Raw genomic sequence first — 22,459 nt, forward strand, 5'->3', positions numbered from 1 at the left:
TAATAGGTATATATATATATATACATAATAGGTATATATATATATATACATAATAGGTATATATATATATATACATAATAGGTATATATATATATATACATAATAGGTATATATATATATATACATAATAGGTATATATATATATATATATATATATATATATATATATATATATATATATATATATATATATATGCTGATGACACGACCATCTATGGCAATACATCAAAGGCCGTAAATGATAATGTGCTCTCTGATTCTCTCTCCTCTGATCTTGAACGCGTGGTACAGTGGGGAAAGAGGTGGCTGGTTACCTTTAATGCATCTAAGACCAAGCTCCTATCTCTACATCATAAACGCTCTGATCACCATCTGGCATCAATTGAAATGGATGGCTCTCATCTAGGGGAGGCCCCATGTTTTGATAAGCTTCTGGGTTTGACCTTTACTCCTGATCTTAAATGGAACACATTCATCAAGTCTGTTGCCAAGGTCGCTGGGAAAGTGGTGGGATCCTTCTACCGCTCCAGAAGATATCTCACTAATGATGCAATTCTCTATCTATATAAGAGCCACGTACGTCCAAAGATGGAGTACTGCTGCCACATCTGGGCAGGAGCTGCTAAAAACAGTCTATCCTGCCTTGATGGAGTACAAAATAGACTCCGTGGCCTGGTGGGGGATGCCCTTTTCTCTACCCTGCAACCTCTTTCCCACAGAAGAGACGTAGCGAGCCTGTCTTTGTTCTATCTTTATTTCCATGGCAAGTGCTCGTCTGAGCTCTATTCTGGTCCCCTCTCGCCAATCTTTTTCAAAAAACACCCGACTAGCTGAAACCACCGGCAATAATTTTCCCCACTCCTTATCTGTGCCTAAATCAAAATGTAGATTCCATGAACAAAGCTTCTTTCTAAGAACTGCACACCTGTGGAACTCTGTTCCGCTTGCCTGTTTCCCTCCCGACTTCAACCTGGATGTCTTCAAGTCTAACACAAACAAATTCCTGATTAACCGCCCCCCCTAAGTAATGATACCTTATCAATTCTCCAATACTATTGCTACACTATCCCATTGAGTCCTGTACACACAATAACCCTTGTCCCCGAGTGGCCATTGGGCCTTGATAAGTGGTGAACTCCATGTAAAAAGAAAAATATATATATATATATATATATATATATATATATATATATATATACACAAACATATATATTGGATTCATTGAGTAGAATTAACTCAACGGTGTGAATGCGGTATTGTGGTGAAAGGTGCCGACTAAAAGTAATGACAGGATTCATAGGCAATAGAAAGACCCTCGAACTCCCCTCCTCATTCTTATTAGGACTTCATACCTAAGTTTTTTGTTATTGTAAATTACAGATTATTGTATAATTACTTTAAATTGTATGTTTTCCAAACACAAACTAAATGTACAAAATCACTGTGTAGTATTTGTTCTGATGCTATCTACACTTCCTCTTTTCTGTCCTGGATCAGTGGAATAGAAACCCTTTATGACTGAGACAATTTTTTTTATTTTTGTTCCTATCCAGAGTGCCCCTTTTTAGGGGAGGTGGATTTTCGTCACATTAAAAACCGACCTTGCGTCTAACTCTAACTCTGCCCTCATGGGGAAGCAAGTATATAGGAACAACTAACAGTTACTAAAATGACCGGGAAAAAATTGTAATAGAATAATTTCCTCTGAAACAAAGGGAGAGCACTCTTAGTCGTAAACTCGCGTGAAATGCTAAGGTAAAGCAGAAAAAGGCAAGAAAGTTGTTTTTGTTCTGATTTTTAAGTATGAAAATATTTGCGTTATTGTTATATGGTATCAGTTTCAAAATATAATCTATGTAAAAATGTGTGTATGCTTAATATTAATTTGTGACGTTTTGTTAATTTTAATAATTTAATGCAATTATGTTGTAATGAATACGTGACCTTTGATTAAAATAACAATTTATTTTTTCAAAATATTGCCTAACACAATATAAAAAAGACTAAGAGAATAAGTTATGTTTTTCTTAATATTCCCGATTTGCAAAGTTTATACCGGCGATTTATTTCAATTATTTTCGTTTTCAAAATGTACATGCCCAGTCAGCAGGTCATAATATTCAAAACAAAATCGGCTTTTTTTTCTACGACAACAAACCTTATGTTAAGAACGGCTTTTGGAAGAAACACTTCCAACTTCCCCAAGTGAAGAACGACTTTCGAGGTTAGGGGTGTTTATTGCAAAAGCCGTTCTTAATATGAGGAGGTTTGGGTGTTTATACAACGCTGGGTGCTCTGTCGTAAAAACATACCCAAAATGGTTTAATACATGCGGGTTTGTATTACTGTACACATAGATTCGAAAAAGTTGTCAAAAACAAATATATAACAAATAAATGTTATCAAAGGCAAGATAAGTTACTTTTCTACCAAACTGGATATATTTTTCGTGTTTTTATTCAATGTAACATGTTTATTCAGCTCGAAAACCATACAGTGTTTACCGATGTATTGGAACATTCAAGATGGCGTCTGATTCTCTCTTTAACACGGTAAGTGTGGGAAAAGATGTTATAAATAAAAAAACGGATAAAATACTGTTAAAAACTCGCTCAATATATGTTACGGTGACATAGGTTGACATATATTCGGCGGGTTTTTAATAGTATTTTGTATAGTTTTTTATTTATAACACCTTTTTCCAAACTTACGGTGTTAAAGAGGGTGTGGAGACGCCATCTTGAATTTTCGAATACATCGGTAAACACTGTATGTTTTTCGAGCGGAATAAATATGTTACATTGAATAAAAACACAAAATATATATCCAGTTTGGCAGAAAAGTAACTTATCTTGCCTTTGATAACATTTATTTGTTATATATTTGTTTTTCGAATCTATGTGTACAGTAATACAAACCCCGAATCTTATATTCAAACCCATCGCAAATTTACCGTTTGCATCGTATTAACCTCTGAAGCCTCGCACTATTTTGTGCCATTTCACCGCCTTCGTTTATGCGTTCGCCCATGCACTCATGTATTATGTAACACAGAAAAAATGAACCACATTTTTTTGTTTTTTGAAACTGTTATTTTAAATGTCTGCTAAAAAATTCTTCCGCAATGTGACAGTCACCTTACTACGCGCGAACGCATCATCATCACATAATAGCATAAACGATGGCGGTGCGGTGCGCCCGTGCGGTGAGTTGAGTTGGCACAAAATAGTGCAAGGGTTCAGGGGTTAATACCATGCGACGGGTTTGAATATCAGATTCGTTGTCAGCAACCCCGAAAACATATAAAAAAAACAAATTTTATTGGTCGGTGTTCTGTTGTAGTTAAAGTAAACATTTACAAAAAAAAAAAAAAATCAATATTTAAAGATATGGAAGGCGAGTTCAATTTCACATACAACGTTCTAGTAAATGATCCCCATTTCTTGAATTAATTTACGATAGGCGGCGTTTTGACGTTGGATCCTCCAACCCCCCCTCCCACTATTATTATTATTATTATTATTATTATTATTTATTTATGGTGGGGGTATGGACGAGAATGCCCTACCGCTAAAAATACGTGTTTTTCATCATTAAAAAAAAAAAAAACGAGGATTTATCATATTAGCAGAAAAAAAACAAAAAAAAAAAACGGTAAATTTTTACGACGTGCCCCAGCGTATTTTCTACCAGCACTCCAACCTCCCTATGTTAAGAACGGCTTCCGGAATAAACACCCTCCAACCTTGAAAGCCGGGGGGAGGGGGGTATTCCAAAAGCCGTTCTGAACATGGGGAGGTTAGGGTGTTTATAATACGCTGGGGCAAGTCGTAAAAATTGAGAAAAAACAAACAAACAATTAAATTACTTTTAAGAAGGAAGTTTACTTTCTCGATATGTTCTCTACACGTCGATAAAGAAATGGACCGTAAGGGTACTTATACAGTTTAGTCAAGACATTAAAAAATGAAAACATTGAAAAAAAGTTATATTGTACGTACCCGTTATGGAATAAAGTTCTGCGAAAAAAAAATTCACTTAATTTGATCAAGATGCTTTTTTTTTCTTTTTTTTTTTTTTTTACAGCGAAAAACAATTATTTATTACAGCCAGGTAAAGGTAGCCATGTTTGAAATGTTGACGACGAGGAAGGGGACAGAGGGAGATAACTCTAAATCGCCAACACTCCTTTTTTTTTTTTTTGTCAAATTTCGCGAATTTAGCCTTTTTGACATTTACACTTTTAAGACTTACGATATGAAATAAAAACAAACAAAATGGTGCACCTGTGGAAATTTGGCCCCCAAAAGTCGATGGTTTTAAAAATCTTTTAATATTGAATTGCTCTTAGGCTAAAATGTTGGTCACCGAACAAGTAATCTAAAATATTCATTCGAGTTATGTCCCCTGTGTAAAACCAAGTGTCGTTGGCGTCAACCATTTTTTGTTAATAGTCATCCATCCAGCAACTTGAAAAAGAAGAGTAAACAAATTAAGGTAAATGTGTAACAAAAATTTATAAAAACTATTTATTTTTATATAAAATACATTATGGTACTGGTCGCGGTAAGAGTTCCCTGCCGAACACCCTCAAAAAACAATAACTTCTCCCTGCGCAGCCGCAAAGGACATGTTTTAGTTGCCATAGTAACAACACTTTTTATCGACATTGTTTTACTGTTTATGAATATTAAAATAAAAGACATTACTACACATTTATTAATAATATCTCACTTTTAATCACTTTATCGACTTTTTAAAACTTTTTTTTTACTCTTTTTAAATGACAACGTTAATGTTTATGAATATTGAAATAAAACATATTACTACACATTTATTAATATCTTTTTTTTACTGTTTATGTGTCAATTTTATCGACTTTTTCTTTTCTTATATTGAAATATTATATATATGAAATATTGAAATTATTCTTATATTGAATATTGAAATAAAAGACATTACTACACATTTATTAATAATATCTTTTTTTTTTTTTTTTTTACTGTTTTACTGTTTGTGTCACTTTTATCGACTTTTTCTTTTCTGTTTTAAATGACTACGTTTTACTGATTATGCGGCACTTTTATCGACTTTTTGTTTTTTAATAGCATTTTCTTAAAATGAATATTAAAATAATTTCCCAACTTTTTTCATTTCTATGTGTTTTTAGTTTTGTGTGTTGAATGAAACTTATTTTTCATTACAACAATAGTTATCGACCCCGGTTCTTTGGCTGACAAACGACATCTGTCGGCGACTCGGCGGTTCTTGAAACTAAATTACACGCATTCGCTTCATGTTACTGACATGCAGAAGTGCCAATGGTGCCATAGGTGTTATTGTAAATTAACACTCTTAGCTAATTCCGTAAAATTAAAAACGGAGTGTTAATTTACAATAACACCTATGGCACCATTGGCACTTCTGCATGTCAGTAACATGAAGCGAATGAGAAATAATTTCTTACATTCTCATTTTTTTGCAAAACGATTATTTTTTTATATAATTTGTGCAAAGTCTTGATTTAAGATGAGCAGATTCCCAGTGTTTTTTTTTTTTATATATAATTTGAGCAAATTATTGTTGATAAGTTTCAACGTAATTCTTAGAAATCGTAGTTTGTTAAGTCAAAAAAAAAAAAAGAAGAGGAATAAGAATTTTTTTTTCTGTTTCGTTAATTCAGAAAAGTATTTTTTATTTCATTAAAGTCGAATTGCTTAACTTCTGTCGCTAAAAACTAATAAGACCTTGATGTTACGTCTCGAGTAACGATGTCTTTGCACTCATAAAAAGGTAAGAAAAAATAAGGAATACTTCTTACATTTAAAATTGCGTTTAGATAATAGTTTAACTTGACCTTGTAATTGGGGTCGTAAGTTAATAGCATATTAAAATTACATTTTTTTCAAATCAAAATCCCACATGGATTATTTATTTGCGATTAAATTGGAAAAAAAAAAAGTTCGGTTCAAATTCTGTAGACGTAAAAAAAAAAACAGGAGTAAAAGAAACCATTAATGATTTTTTTCCCGTGATTTAAATGTTTAAATCACACTAAATTTGAATGTGTTCTATCTTCATGTATTAAATATTAATTTAATTTTAAATTAATTGATTTAAATTGAGAATTACTAATGTTTGATTTGTGATTGTAATGCCATGTTTTAATATTCACATTGAATTTATTTTGTGCTACTGTTGTCAGTTTTCAAAATGATAATGTGAGTTGAAATTTGATTAAAAAAATAGTGGGAAAGGAAAGGGTTTAATCCCCCCCCCCATTTTTTTAGGCACCCTTGTTGTCGCTCGGGAATTTCGAGTTGGTTATAAAAAGTGTAGCTTGATTATATTCCTTAGAGCATTTGGCCTAATTTTGGGATCGATTAATTGCTGACGGCAAATTTCATTAGCGTTGTTTATTGATTTGTGATTACAATTCCGTTTTGGAATAATAGGGGCGATTTTCGCCACCTTAACATTTGCGGATAATTATATCTCTGTTATTTTATTAATTGTTCTCTAGGGACGAACTATGGCCCTAAGGGAATTAATAACTAAGTAGGAAGCCAAAAAGCTTTGCATAAATAGTGTTGTGAAATGGTTAGAAGTTAACAACCCTTCACCAGATATTTTAAGGTCCCGAGAGACGGTAATTAGAGGTTGGTTAAAGGATCTGGACGATCTGTTAGACCTAGTTCTAATCAAGACTCCAGATAAGGAGAAATCGCATCTTTGTGAGATTTCAGAAGGGTTATCTTTGGAAATTGAAAAAAAATTGTTATCGTTGAAATTGAAATTAGATACTGCTTAAGTTATTCAACCTTCAACGGTTATGCCCGTAAAAATGCAACTGGACTGTCCGAGGTTTACAGAACGTCCATAGAGGATAAGTTTTCATTCAGAACCTTTCTGAATAAATTCGAATTTTGTACAGATAATTTGAATAAGGCTGACAAATTGTTAGTGCTTAAATCAAAACTGGATGGTGATGCCTTTGATATAATCTCCAGTCTAGATGACATCCTTCCTAGAGCTGGTGACTCGAACAAATTACCGGTCTGCAAACCTAAACTGCTTAAGGAGTAGATAGGCACTGTATCGCCCGGCTTCCATACTCCTTCTTTGCCTATTAGCCAGACGTAGAGGTCGGAGCACAAAGATTCGACAGAAACACTCAGTGGTCGATCTTGTTTCCTGACTAGGGCAATGAACACCGATTTTCCCCTCTCCCGACACATCCCCCACTAAACTGGGCAGTTGTAAGTGCTTGAACATCATAATGCCAGTACAAGTAGATTGGATTGACCATCGTCTGATGGGTTGAGGGTACCAGATTGACAGTTCATGGCTGCTGTTCCCGACTGGTAGTACAGGAGCCCTAACTCTTTGGTAGCGCTTAGAGCGGCTGCTCCATCAACAGTTGAATAATATCGGGATGTTTGTAGTGCCATGTCATGCATGGAAAGGGACCCTGCACTCATACCCGATGGGCTTTCCTGAGGCCACAGTGCTAGTAGATGGAAGGTTAGCTGATGGTCTACTTGCGTTGCATGCCTGGTGTACTGCATAACCAATTACCTAACTGAAACTTAAAAAAAAAAAATGACAGTACAATCTAAAATTACTCTTAAACCAGGACAAAACTCAAAGAAAAACAAATTGCCTCCTCCCTTGAGGCTTGCATTTACTAACATCTGTGGGCTTAGAACTAATTTAAATGATGTTGAAGTATTTCTCCTAACAAACACCTTGGATATCTTAGCACTAAGTGAGACTAACCTATACTCCTCCATCCCCTCTAACTACTTTAACATGCCCGGATATCTCCCACTCTGCCGTAAGGACTCTGACAGACATATGCACAGGCTTGGAGTATATATTCGAAACACCCTTCCCCTGACTAACGAAAAAAAACTAGAATCGGACGATCAAGCCTTTATGTGCTTTAGACTTAACATGCAACATAATATTAGTTACTTTTATTTTCTCTACCGCTCTCCCTTGACCTAAACAAAGTCTCTGACAGCATAGATACAGCACTTTCCCTCGACACTAGCGCACAAGTTCATGTATTAGTGACTTCAATGTTCACCACAGTAACTGGCTTGGATTCTCTAATTACACAGACGCAGCTGGTACCACAACACATAGCTTCTCTCATTCCCTATCACAGACAGTTACGTTTCCAACCTGTTTCCCTGACTAGCAAGATCAACGCGCATCACTTTTAGATCTGTTTCTGACCACAGTTCCTGATGAATGTGTTACGAACGCCCACAGCCCACTTGGAAATGCTGATCATGTAGTGATAATAGTTAAAATCACCCTAAACTCTAGAGCCAAAATAGAAGAGCCATTGCTCAAAACAACGAGATATTATAAAAAGGCCGACTGGGAAGCCATCAGGGATCTCATTAGGGACGCCCCATGGCGAAATATCTTTTCATTTCCTGCTGAACAGTGCGCAAATGAGACCACTGAATGGTTCAAAACAGCAATTGAAGCACATGTCCCCACGCGGAAATTTTATAGCAAGCCCCACTCTCCCCAATGGTTTACTTCCACATGTGCAGCTGCCATCGCGCAAAGGCAGCACGCGTACCACAGATTTAACCGACATAAATCCAGTTCAAACAGACAGAAGTATATAGAAGCCAGAAGCAACTGTAAGAAAGAAATAGCAACAGCTAAGAGAGAATTTACTGAAACCACCCAAAAACGCATCGAAGCTCAGAAATTAGTAACCCGTGACTTCTAGAAAATCTACAACAGTGTAGTAATTAATGGGCAATCAACAACTCCCCCACTATCCAACAATCATGAAGTTGTTTGCTCAGCAACCGAGAAGGCTAACATGCTTGCCAGTCAGTTTACCTCCAACTGACGTTGCAACGGGGGTGGGGGCAGAAAAGTATTGACAGAACGGTGGGGAAGGCGTGAGGGCTATCTGCCGAATATGTGCAAGGTGTATCCAGGCTGTGGTGCTGTTTTCGTCTTGCACTTGATACATCACGTTGTTTGTTTTGGTAATCAAAAAGATCCCTATCCAATGCAGGTAGGATAATTGTGCAGTGGCTGATTGCGGCCGGTGAAGTGGTATCTTGTCCCCTACTTCGAGCGAGTTCATGTAAGAGGGCTGGTTTTTGTTGCTCTCCATTTTGTGGTCGGCCTCATCACTAACCAGGGCGACATGCTGGTAAACCTGTCTCAGTAGTGCATTAATTTGCATGCTGTATGCTTCTGGTTAATCGCTCCTGATTTCCTTTCTGTGAGGAGTCGGGAGGCTGATGTTGGAGTGGCGGCCTGAGATTGTGTAATGTGGGGAGACACCCGTGGCTTTTTTGGTTGTGGCGTTCATGGATGAAACGACGGATTGAAGGATGTCCGTCGATTCACAGTTTTTGTCCTCACATAATATGTAGAGGGCGTTTTTCATTGTCCGGTGCTGTCATTCTATGTTCCCCGAGCTTTGTGGGCGCCATGAGCAATGGAGTTGCTGGGTGATGGACATCTGTTCGCAGAATTGTCGGTAGACTTCTCCTGTGAAGTGCATGCCGTGGTCACAGGAAACTATGCGTGGTATCTCTCTGTGTCGCAGGAAGAATTGATATAATCCATGGGCGGCATCGATAGCGCGGTCTCTTGCGCATGGTATGGCCATGAAGTATCAGCTGAAGCTGTCCAATATTGTGAGTATGTAGCGCTTTCCCTTAGAGTTGGACATTGAGACAAAGTCTATGAAGACGAGGTCAAAAGTCTTTTACCACGTTTACAGTGGCCCATGGGCCAGCGAGTGCGTCTGCCATAGTTTCCCTTGCACCTTGCACATGTCATGCAAGAGTCGGCATAGGCTTGAACGTCGCTATTTTTGGACTCCCACCAATAACTAGAAAGGAATTCCTGCATCCGAGTTATACCTGAGTGGTTTTTGGCGTCATGTGCCTGGTAGAGATATCTAGCTTGGAGCTTGTATGGTACGACCAGGCTTGGAGAATGTTTTTGATCCCTTATCATTAAGACGGCAGTTCCAGGTTCGAGGAAGAATTGATGAAATTTCCTTTTGAACAGCTTGGCCTGATGATCATTGGGGTCGATTTGTGGGCAGCTTGGTGTGGAAGATTGAACAGCATGTACGATCTTGGCTAGAGTCTCATCCTTTGTTGTTTGGCTGCAATGTCCAAGTGGTCGCAGATTTCTTCGGCAGGGATGATGGCGTTGGCGTGATAGGCAAAGAATGCATCACTGATACGTTTCTGTGTGTGAACGTTCTGCGGTGTGTGTGTGTGTGTGTGTTAAGGACGAGTCGTAGGCTGTTAATGTCACCAATGCACCATGATGGGATGTTAATGCCTAGGTTGGAGTCGTGTAGCGTGAACGTTTTCCCAGCCGGATTGGGGTTGCTCAGAGCCTTGATTTTCTTTTGTCCGCAACCTCTTCTGAGCATATCAGCCTATATATTGGACTCGCCCTCCACATACTCTAGGACGAAGTTATAACACAATATCTCCTCCTGCCATCTGCATATTTTTACATTATTAAATTCCTGTTGGTCCAGATACGTGAGTGGTCTGTGGTCTGTGAAAACGATGGAGGGGCGGCTGCATAGAAAATAGTCAAATTTCAGTATTTCCCACTTCACGGCGTATGTTTCACATTCCGTTGTGGACTAATTCTGTTCTATGGGGCTGAATGTATGAGATGTGACTGCGACGATGTTCTTCCTCCTGTAACAACAGGAGGAAGAACATCGTCGCAGTCACATCTCATACATTCAGCATTATGTACATTATGTGCATTAAAATTGCCCCACATGCAACTTCGCTGGCATCTGTAGTCAGTGTGAATGGCTTGGAAAAGTCAGGAAATGAGATGACTGGCGGAGAGGACAACTGGTCCTTGATTTTTCTAAAGGCCCTGTCAGCATTCTCTGTTCAGTGGAATGGCCTGGCCTTGTTGAGTTCGTGTATGGTGGCCATAAGATTCGAGAACATGCTCGATTTAATTTGTTCGTGTAAGCGCGTCTCAAGGAATTGTCTGATCCATACCAGATGGCCGATGAAGCTTTGGAGTTCTTTTCTTCTAGTTGGGGGCTTCATTTCTCTAATGGACTGGACGTATCCTGGGTCAGCTTTGAACTCCTCACTGGTTATCATACGGCCAAGAAATTTGGCCTCGGGTGTGAGGAATGAACATTTCTCTGGGTTCAGCTTGAGCCCGAATTTCAGAGGGCGGCGAACAACTGTTCGAGCGCGAGGATGTAGTCATCGAATGTTTTGGCGTGCACCAAGTTGTTGTCAATAAAGCCCTTGAGGTCGCGGCATGTTTCTATGACGCCCTCGTCCGCCATGCGACTGATCTCGGAGTTAACCTCCGCTTCCAGGGCCTGAGCGATCAGGTTCTGTTTTTGACTGAGTGACTGGCCGTTGGTTGGTATTCGGACAGGTCGGATGAATGTGCCCTTGTCATTCTTTTCAGTATCGATGATGTCGGCATACCGGATCAGTAGGCTAGCAGTGGCATCTAACTCGTCACGGTTTGGATGGTCTGGTAGCGAAAGACCTGTGTTAACTTTTAGCCATACCAGCTTTCCTTCAGGTTGCGGGGTACAGGATGTGATCCATTGGCTGAGTGAACCCACACGCTCCCGAAGTGGGTGTTGTAGGCGGGGATGTGGGTTGGTAACGGTGTCTATATGATGGTGGCTGTGTGTGTTGGACCACCCCAGGTGGGTGTGCGATTGAATTCCACCATTACTTGTTTGTTATTAATTGCATATGAGCTAAGTGTATTTTCTCTTGATGTGCACGGCTGCTTCTCTAAACGTATTCTCAAGCCAGTCTTTCATCGTTTTGCCGCTCTAGGTCCCAGGCTCGGCTCAAGTGTTGAAAAGTGGTCATCTGGCTGCCGTGGATAGCTAGGAGATACTCCTTTAAGAGGGTGAAGGTGGCTGTATCCTGCTCAGAGTCGAGCATCTGCTGGAATATGCTTTGGTCTGATAAGTTCTTTGCTGACTTAATGAATTCGCCTTCCAAGCTGGGGCAAGATGGTAGTTATGGTGCAACGTTAATCATATATATTTTGTTTAGCGTAGTGATAAACTGACTCACGTCGTTCCCCGAGCGGAAAGTCTTTTGTTGTCTCATGGCGTCTTGAATTGTTTGCTGACGCATGAGCAGTCTGTAATCACCATTAGCCTGAGCAGCAGTGGTTGTTATCGCCGCTGATTTCAGGGTAGATGTCGTGTCGTCTTTGTCGAGTCGAATTTCTCAAAGTGTTGTGTCGGTCATTAAGTTGAAAAGAAGCTGCCTCTGTTCCTTAATCAGCATGAACAGTCCAGACCATGTGAAATCAGTGTAGTTATTCATGTTTTTCTTGCTAACGCTCTGACACCACTTGTTATAAACAGAACTGAGCGTAAAGAAAGCAAGAAATTGACAAACGAATGGGGTTAAGTTCAAACGTATATTTAAAAATAAAAACGATCGTGAAATGAGACTGCTGGCGTGTCAGGATATTTGGTGATGGCGGCAGTGGCTACTTGTTGATAGAACGACTATCACAACGCGGCTCCCAGTAGTTGGTGATGGCGGCGGTGGCTACTTGTTGATAGAACGGTGTTTACAACACGGCTCACAGTAGTTGGTGATGGTGGCGGTGGCTACTTGTTACTGATGAGCGAGTTGATAGCGCAGCACACATTAGCCTCCTCCAGAGAAGATTAACATTTTTATAGTGGTGGCACGGACGTAGGTGAAGGCAAAGGGGAAATTGATAATTAGCTTGCATTTTGCTTTTTTAATTGTGTTTGTTTATTGTGTCTTAATGCGTTTTAGGGAATCGTCTGTTTGGTGTATGTATGCGTGTGTTATATCGATTTAAAGCTGAGAAAGTTGTGAATGTAACCTAGTTGGTGTTGTATTGTTGCAATGTTCCGTGGGATAAATATTTGCGTTATTATGCTGCCTGAGTTGCGTTTACTGCGATGCTTGTGTTTTATATTTTATATGTGCATACATGTTTTATCCGCATCAATAATGTGTATGCAAAATAGTAATATCATCAACTTATGATTGGCCAAAATGAGTTTGTAGACTTTTTAAAAATGTTTTTTCGGATAACAGTTTGGGCAATTTGAGCATTCTGCATCATTTGATTCTGGATGAATGTGTTTAAATTCTAACCTCTATAAATATAAAAGCGAAAATGTATGTATGTATGTGTGTTTGCTTTTTCTGTGTGTCTACAAAAGGCTTCTTTCAGAGAAACGGTCACTCGGTTTACAACTTTTTAAAACTTTTTATATCACATACAAATCGTAATATCTCACACTTAACGACGAAGCTCGCCTGTCTATTTAATTTGCTCGATTTCGGGAAGATAAATATTCAATATTTGTCGCTCGCCGCACGTGGGTTAGTCTTTTTCCTATAACATCTTCGGGGGGGAAAAAAAAGCGTTCAGCAGTAAATGAATACTATCCCGCAGTCAAAACTTGACCTCATTTAAAACGGGCACCTGCTAAATCCAAGTAATTAAATAAATTCAAACGTGTTACCGTTAGCATCTCGCAGTGGGGCAATGGTTAACATCGCACATTTTTTTTTTTCACACTTTAATTTACAACTTTGCCTCAAGGGTTCGGGTTCAATCCTCATACTTACTTTTTTTTTTACCCCCCCCCCCCCAAACACCCGGGCAACGCCGGGTACCCCTCGCTAGTCTACAAATATAAAAGCAAAAATGTGTGTTTGTATGTACGTTTGTGTGTCCGCTAAAATCTTTCGACACACACACAAAGAAAATTCACAAACTCGGTATTATATTGAAGCTTCATCTTTCGCTCGAAAAATATCGAAAAATTGGCCAAAAACGTTTATTTTTTCACCCCGAAATTGACAATTTTCGACAGGGGGTGGTCAACAAAAACGGTCCTCTCGCGACAACGACCGGTTCTACGGATGCGTCAGATGAGGTCATGATCTGATTTACTTTAAATAGTTGAAAAACTGACTAAATTTCATGTACGTCACATTAGCTCAGTTGGTTAGCGTGTTGGTTCGTTATCTAAACGTTTTGGGTTCGAATCGTGGTGTGAGATGTCTTTTTTTTTTTTTTTAAATTTAAATATTGAACCAGTGTTATTTAAGCCATTTTTCAGGTAACTTTCGTTTTTCTGTTTTTGTTTTTACTTCGCTTATCCACCCCCGACCACACACCCAAAAACACCCGGGTACCCACCGATTTTTTAAATTAAGCCATTTTTCACGTGTGCGTTTTTCTGTTTACTTTTTTGTTTTTTCGATTTTTACATTTAACATGGTTCGTTTGCCTTATGTTAGTTTTTTTTGTGTTTTTTTTTTCGATGTTTTGATTACCCACCCCCTCACACTTAAGTTTTAACGTTCATTTTTATGTTTTCTTTTTTTACTTCGCTTATAAAAAACAAACCTGGTCATTGACCTCATTTGCTGAATAGCTTCCGTCGTCGTCATTGTAACGCTCTATGACTTCCATGCGCACACATGTCAATTTGGTTCTTACTTAAATAAATTCAAACATCTTTGAGTAACTCATTCTGGCTGACCTATTTTATTTTACAAACTTCTCCTCAGGGCTTCGGGTTTGATTCTACATCCCTCCCCCCGTTTTCTTTTTTATTTAACAGCACACACACCTCCAAACACCCGGGCAACGCTGGGTACCCCCACTAGTCTATATATATAAAAGCGAAAATGTATGTATGTATGTATGTCTGCTAAAAACTTTCAACAGATTGAACAAAATTTCACAAATTTGGTCTCATATGAAAGCCCCATCCTTCGCCCGTCAAATATCGAAAAATTGGCCAAAAACGTTCATTTTTCACCTTGAAATCAGCACTTTTCTACGGGGGGGGGGGTCAGCAAAAACCGTCCTCTCATAACGTGATCGGTTCTACGCATGCGTCAGATGACGTCATAACCTGATTTAGTTTAAATATTTTAAGAACTGACACAATTTCATGTATGTCGTGTTAGCTCAGTTGGTTAGAGCGATGGGTCATCATCTAAACGTTTTGGGTTCAAATTGTGGTGTGAGATGTCCTTTATTTTTTTTCAATTTTTTAAATTTTAATATTGAAGCAGGGTTATTTAAGCCATTTTTTACGTAACGTTCATTTTTTTCTGTTTTTTCTGGGTTTTTTTTTACTTCGCTTATTTTTAGGTTTTTCATTAACAACCCCCACCCCGACCGACCGCACACACCCAAAAACACCTGGGTACCCAAAGATTTTTTAAATTTTAATATCGAAACAGACTTATTTAAGCCATTGTTCACATGTTTGTTTTTGGGGTGATTATTTTTCAGATTTTTTAAAGAAATTTTAATGTTCGTTTTTGTTTTCTTTTTGTTTTTGTTTTTCCGATTTTTACATTTAACATTGCTCGTTTGTGTTACGTAAGTTTTTATTTTTTTTCGATGCTTCTCCAAACGCTCGGGCAATGCCGGGTACCCCCCCCCGCTAGTCTGTATACATTAATCTCAAACATCTGTTAGTGTGTATATATGTTTGTATGTCCGCCTAAAATTTTTGACAGACACAACCAAACTTGACAAATTTGGTATCATATTAAAACTCGAACCCCCGGAAGAAAAATATCGAAATTTTGGCCCAAACGGTCAACTCTAAGTTGGTCAGCTGGCCGTTTTTTTGCAGGGGGGGGGATCCCCAAGAAGTGACATTTTTCATTTTTCCTTTGTATTTTAGTAGTAACTAGCGGGGCTACCCGGCGTTGCTCGGGATAGTATAAACAATGAAAAAATTGAATTTGGTTTTGTAATATATTTGTTATTCTTATGAAAGACGAATTTTGTATGTTTACGTATCAGTTGCTATTTCGAGCAAAAGAATATTTTCCCTACATAAGACGAGTATTACACATATGAAATAATTGTATCTTACCTAGGGTAGGTCATTTACAGCATGTATATGCAAGGACAGGTAATATGCAACACATTTATCTCATCAAATCCCAAGCGATGCCAGGTACTTTGCTAATATATATTCTCACCTATTTCCTTCAATCCCGGGCAACGCTGGGTGTTTTGCTAGTATATCTCAATCAATCTTATGAAATCCTGGGCGACGCAAGGTATTCTGTTAGTATATATTTCAATCAATATAATTCAATCCAAGGCAACGCCAAGTATTCTGCTAGTATATATTTCCATCTATCTCATTACATCCCAGGTGACCATGTATTCTGCTTGCATACATTTGCATGTATCTCATTGAATCCAGGGTTACTCCTGGTAATCTGTAAGTATACATGTTGATGTATCTCGTTGAATCCCATAATTCTGGATTGTTACACATTTCGACAATTTAACCCACATTATCGCTCACCTGTCTAAAATAATAACTTTAAGACATTGTCTTGGCTGGTTTTTCATTACAAACACATCATCCAAATAACTCGCATTTAATCATTTTTCATAATTTTTTAATATGTTACTAATTTCAACAACCATTTCACATGATTTAACTTACATTATCGCCTCCACTCTTACTAAAATAAAAACATTGATACATAGGCTATGGTATGTTACTAATTTCTGCTATCATTTTTCATGAGTAAATCCACATTATCGCCCCCTTCTATCACTAAAATAATAACTTTTAGACATTGTATGGCTGGTTATTTCATTACAAACCCACCACCAAAGTAACTCACATTATATCATTTTTCATAATTCTTGGATATGTTATGAATTTCGACAATCAAATTTAATAAGTGCGCACATATAATTGCCCAATTTTTACTAAAATCATAAATTTGCTACATTGACTGGGCTGTTTATTTCATTATAAACACACCAATCTAATAACTAAAACTTCATTTTCCATAATTCTTGGATATGTTACTAATTTCGACAATAATTTTTCAAGAGTTAATCCACATTATCGCCACCTCCTATTACTAAAATAATAACTTTCAGACATTGTATGGTTGTTTTTTTTTTTCATTACAAACACACCTATCAAGTTACTCACATTTGACCATTATTCATAATTCTTGGATATGTTACTAATTTCGAGAATTATTTTTAATAAAGTAACCCAAATAATCGCCCCCTCATTAACCGACACGATCCCGTTCCTCTTACAAAAATGACAACTTTGATACATCTTCTAGCCTGCCTATTTCATTACAAACACACCAATCAAATAACTCACATTTAATCATTTTTCATAATTCTTAGATATGTTTAGACAATCATTGTTTAAGATTTAACCTGCATAATCGACCCCCTCTTACTAAAATTCTAACTTTCAGACAATATCTGGACTGTTTATTTCATTATAAACACACCAATCAAATAACTTACATTTAATAACTTTTCATAATTCTTGGATATGATACTAATTTCGACAATCGTTTTTCATGATTTAACCCACATAATCCCCTCTCCTCTTGCTAAAATAATAACTTTGAGACATTGTCTCTGATTATTTCATGATAAACACACCAATCAAATAACTCATATTTTATCATTTTTCATAATTCTTAGATATGTTACTCATTTTGACAATCGTTTTTTTTTATTTAACCCACATAATCCCCTCTCCTCTTGCTAAACTATAACTTTGAGACATTGTCTTTCTGGTTATTTCATTATAAACACATCAATCAAATAACTCACATTTTATAATTTTTCATAATTCTTGGATATGTTACTAATTTCGAAAATCATTTTTCATGATTTAACACACATAATCACCCCTCTCTTACTAAAATAACAACCATGCGACAATTACAAATACACAAATCAAATAACTAACATTTCATAATTTTTCATAATTCTTGGATATGTTACTAATTTCGACAATTGTTTATAGTGATTTAACCGACACAATCTCCTTCCTCTTGCTAAAATCATATCTTTGAGACATTATCTGATGTAGTTATTACATTACAAACACACCAATCAAATAACTCATATTTCATCATTTTTCATAATTCTTGGATATGTTACTATTTTCGACAATTATGTTTCATGAGTTAACCCACATAATCCCCTTCCTCCTACTAAAGTAATACATTTGAGACATTGTCTGGGCTGGTAATTTCATTACAAACACACCAATCACATAACACACATTTCATCCTTTTTCACTTTTCTTGGATATGTTACTAATTTCAACAATCATTTTTATGTTACTTATTTCAACAATCATGTTTCATGAGTTACCCAACATTATCGCCCACCTCTTACTAAAATAATACATTTGAGACATTGTCTGGGCTGTCTATTTAATTACAAACACACTAATAAAATTACTCACATGTCATCATTTTTCATAATTCTTGGATATTTTACTAATTTCGATACTCATTTTTCTTGATTTAACACTAATTATAGCTCCGTTCTTACTACAATTATAACTTTAATACATCATCTTGGCTTTCTATTTTCTTAAGAACACACTAAACAAATAACTCAAATTTACTCATTTTTAATAATTCTTGGATATGTTACTAATTTTACGATCATTTTTTATCATGTAACCCACATAAGTAACTTTCAGACAATATCTGGGCCGTTTATTTCATTACAAACACACCAATCAAATAACTCACAGTTTATCATTTTTCATAATTCTTGGATATGTTACTTATTTGGACAATAATTTTTCATGATTTTATGACATAATCGCCCCATCTTCCTATATAGGGTATTCTGTTATCACAAATATCCACCTACCTTATCCGATCCCAGGTATTCTCCTAGGAAACAAACCACCTATCTCATCCAACCCCAGGCAATGTCGGGTATTTTGCTAGTACGTATATCCACCTTTCTTATCCAATCACCGGCAACGCTTGGTATTCTGCTAGTACAAATATCCAGCTATGAAGTCACATAAAAGAGAGTTCACTGGCATAATATTACAATGATTGCATATTAATCTAATCTATAATTTGACAATAAAGCTACATCCAACGGAGGTCAGTTGCCTATTATAACAATGATTGTATATTATTCTAATGGTATTCGACAATGAAGCTACATCCAAGGGAGGTCACTTGCATAATCTAATGGTAGTCGACAATGAATTTACATTCCGGGGAGCTCACTCGCATATTATAACAATGATTGTATATTTATGTAATGATATTCGACAATGAAGCTACATACAAGGGAGATCACTTGCATATTATAACAATGATAGTATAATATTCTAATGGTATTTGACAATGAAGCTACATACAAGGAGGTCACTTAAATATTATAACAATGATTGTATATTATTCTAATGGTATTCGACAATAAAACTACACCCAAGGGAGGTCACTTACATATTATAACAACAATTGTATACTTTTCTAATCGTTTTTCATGATTTAACTCACATAATCCCCTCTCCTCTTGCTAAAATAAAAACTTTGAGACATTGATACTGGTTATTTCATGATAAACACAACAATCAAATAACTCGCATTTTATCATTTAACATAATTCTTGGATATGTTACTAATTTCGACAATCATTTTTCATGATTTAACACACATAATTGCCCCTCTCTTACTAAAATAACAACACTGCGAAATTGTCTGGGGTGTCTATTTCATTACAAACATACACATCAAATAACTAACATGTCATCATTTTTCATAATTCTTGGATATGTTACTAATTTCGACTATCATGTTTCATGAGTTAACCCACATAATCCCCTTCCTCTTACTAAATTAATACATTTGAGACATTGTCTGTGCTGATAATTTCATTACAAACATACCAATCACATAACTCACAATTCATCCTTTTTCACTTTTCTTGGATATGTTACTAATTTCTACAATCATTTTTAATGATTTAACCCACATAATCGACCCACTGTTAATAAAATATTAACTTTAAGACTATATCTGGGCTGTTTATTTCATTATAAACACACCAATCCAATAACTTACATTTAATCACTTTTCATAATTCTTGGATATGTTACTAATTTCGACAATCGTTTTTTATAATTTAACCCCCATAATATCCTTTCCTTTTGCTAAAATAATTATTTGTGACATTATCTGGCGTGTTATTTCATTATAAACACACCAACAAATAACTCGCATTTCATCATTTTTCATAATTCTTGGATTTGTTACTAACTTGGACAATAATTTTTCATGATTTTACGACATAATCACACCATCTTCCTATATGGGGCATTCTGTTAGCACAAATATCCACCTATCTGATCCAATTCCAGGTATTCTCCTAGGAAACATCCCACCCATGTCATCCAATCCCAGGCAACGTCGGGTATTTTGCTAGTACATATATCCACCTTTCTTATACAATCCCCGGCAATGCTGGGTATTATGCTAGTACAAATATCCAGCTATGAAGCCATATCCAAGAGCATTCACTGGCATAATATTACATTGATTGCATATTAAGCTAATGGTATTCGACAATGAGGCTACATCCAAGGGAGGTCACTTGCATATTATAACAATGATTGTATATTAATCTAATGGTACTCGAAAATGAAACTACATCCAAGGGAAGCTACTTGCATAATCTAATGGTAGTCAACAATGAAGTTACATCAAAGGGAGGTCACTCGCATATTATAACAATGATTGTATATTAATTTAATGAAATTCGACAATGAAGCTACATCCAAGGCAGGTAACGTGCATACTATAACAATGATTATATATTATTCTAATGGTATTCGACAACAAAGCTACATCCATGGGAGGTCACTTGCATATTATAACAATGATTGTATATTAATCTAATAGAATCTTACAGTGAAGCTACATCCAAGGGAGGTTACTTGCATGTTATGACAATAATTGTATATTAATATAATAGAATTCTAGAATGAAGCTACATTCAATTGAGCTCACTTACATATTATGACAATGATTTTATATTATTCTAATGGTATTCGACAAAGATGCTACATCCAACGGAGTCACTTACATATTGTGGCAATGATTGTATATTTTTCTAATGAAATTCGACAATGACTATACATCCAAGGGAGATCACTTGCATATTGCAACATAGTATATATGTCGTGCTAGTGTTATGTCATACTATTCCGGGCGACGCTGGGTATTTTGCTCGTACATATGCCCCAGTTTTATCCAATACGCATCTTTTTTTTTTACTTGGTCTTTTGGCTAAGATCAAAGTGTAGTATCTGTTCCGGCAGATACTGCACTTAAGATAATTTGTACCAGTCAATGGAGGGGAAACCCTCTATACTGGGACAATTATTATTTTTGGTAACCAGAGTGCCCCCTTTTTGCCTACTTTTAGGGGAGCTGGTTTTTACCTCACATTAAAAACGGCCTTGTGCCTAATTTGCTCAGTGGGGGAGCAAATAAATACCATCTGTTCTGTAGCTTACGAAACTTTTGCTCTTCCGATTGTCTGAGAGGGGATCTGCCACCGGGCTCTTGAGCCAGGTTTAAGGCATTTTTTCACGTCTGCAAGGACCAGACCCCCTCCTTTGGGGAGTCAGGACCTTCAGCATAGTCTAAGGTTTTAGTTTTAAGTTTTAGTTTTAAGCTTTCTTCTTTTCTCCCTCTCTCTGGGAGGAATGTCTAATTCTCCTTCTTAATTAACTAGCGGCACTTTGACCCGCTAGTCTTTGTCTTCCTTCGCTGCTCTCCCGTTGGATCGAGCAGACCAGGTCTCTTTGTCGCTTCCTGTTGGGGTTGTTTGTGGGAAGGGTTTTGGGGTTAATACCTCTTTGTTTTTGCCTTCTCTCTGGGCAAAGATGCCTTTCCCTCTCTCCTCTTAATTGCGACGCGGCACTCTGACCCGCTAGCCACCACTGCGTCTTTCTTCTCTGCTCTCCCCCCGCAAGGGGGGATCGAGCTGACTAACCCGACTTCCCCGCGAGGGGAGGTCAAACCTCTTTCTCTCTTCGCCCCTGGCCACCCCCTCCATCCCTTTGTCCCCCAGACTGTTTTATTTTTTCCTCCCTCCCAGGTCTGGTCTGCGTCAGCGACCAACGTCCCCCCCCCACGATGCCGAGTAGGCGGGGATCACCACCCCAAATGCGGAGCACCGTTCCCCCAACTAAATCCCCGGAAAAGGGAGTAAAATCCCGGCCCCGGGCCAACGAAGAGGAGATGGAAGGCAAGGTAGGGCCGCAGCCCGCGGCGACCTTGGAAACCATGGGTGGGGTAGGGCCGCAGCCCGTGGCGGCCCCGGATCCTGCTCCCCGAAAAGGGCACTCCCAGCCCGAAAAGAAGGAAGAGGCGACAAGCGAGGTAAAGAGTCATGAGGCCCACGAACCACAAACGACGGAGGCCACCATGTCTCGATCCTCGCAGGTCGTTTCCAGTTCGAGCGATGAAGCTCCCCTAAAGGACAAAAATCTCCCAAAAGGGGTAGCTAAAGAAGAGGCGTCCACGGTGACAACTGTAGAGCAAAAGCCAGTGAA

General features: G+C 37.6%; 2 protein-coding genes across 8 annotated transcripts in view; one reads left to right on the forward strand and one right to left on the reverse strand.

Annotated features, from left to right (window-relative positions):
- LOC145256707 (vitamin D3 hydroxylase-associated protein-like) overlaps window positions 1–4,305 on the reverse strand; it is a 181,992-nt gene extending 177,687 nt beyond the window's left edge. The window contains exon 1 of one of the 3 annotated variants that reach the window (XM_080115598.1): window positions 4,002–4,305. The gene's annotated coding sequence lies outside the window, so the exon portion shown is untranslated. The remainder of the gene's footprint in view (window positions 1–4,001) is intronic. The other 2 variants (XM_080115596.1, XM_080115599.1) reach the window with 2 other exon arrangements.
- Window positions 1,707–22,459, forward strand: part of LOC145256763 (ethylmalonyl-CoA decarboxylase-like) — a 62,316-nt gene continuing 41,563 nt past the window's right edge. The window contains exon 1 of one of the 5 annotated variants that reach the window (XM_080115601.1): window positions 1,707–1,770. The gene's annotated coding sequence lies outside the window, so the exon portion shown is untranslated. Of the gene's footprint in view, window positions 1,771–4,367; window positions 4,498–5,214; window positions 5,794–22,459 lie in introns of those variants that run through there. The other 4 variants (XM_080115603.1, XM_080115600.1, XM_080115606.1 and 1 more) reach the window with 4 other exon arrangements.

This window comes from Euprymna scolopes, chromosome 3 (genome assembly GCF_053919585.1).
Source record: "Euprymna scolopes isolate OS-2025 chromosome 3, ASM5391958v1, whole genome shotgun sequence".
Taxonomy (NCBI): domain Eukaryota; kingdom Metazoa; phylum Mollusca; class Cephalopoda; order Sepiida; family Sepiolidae; genus Euprymna; species Euprymna scolopes.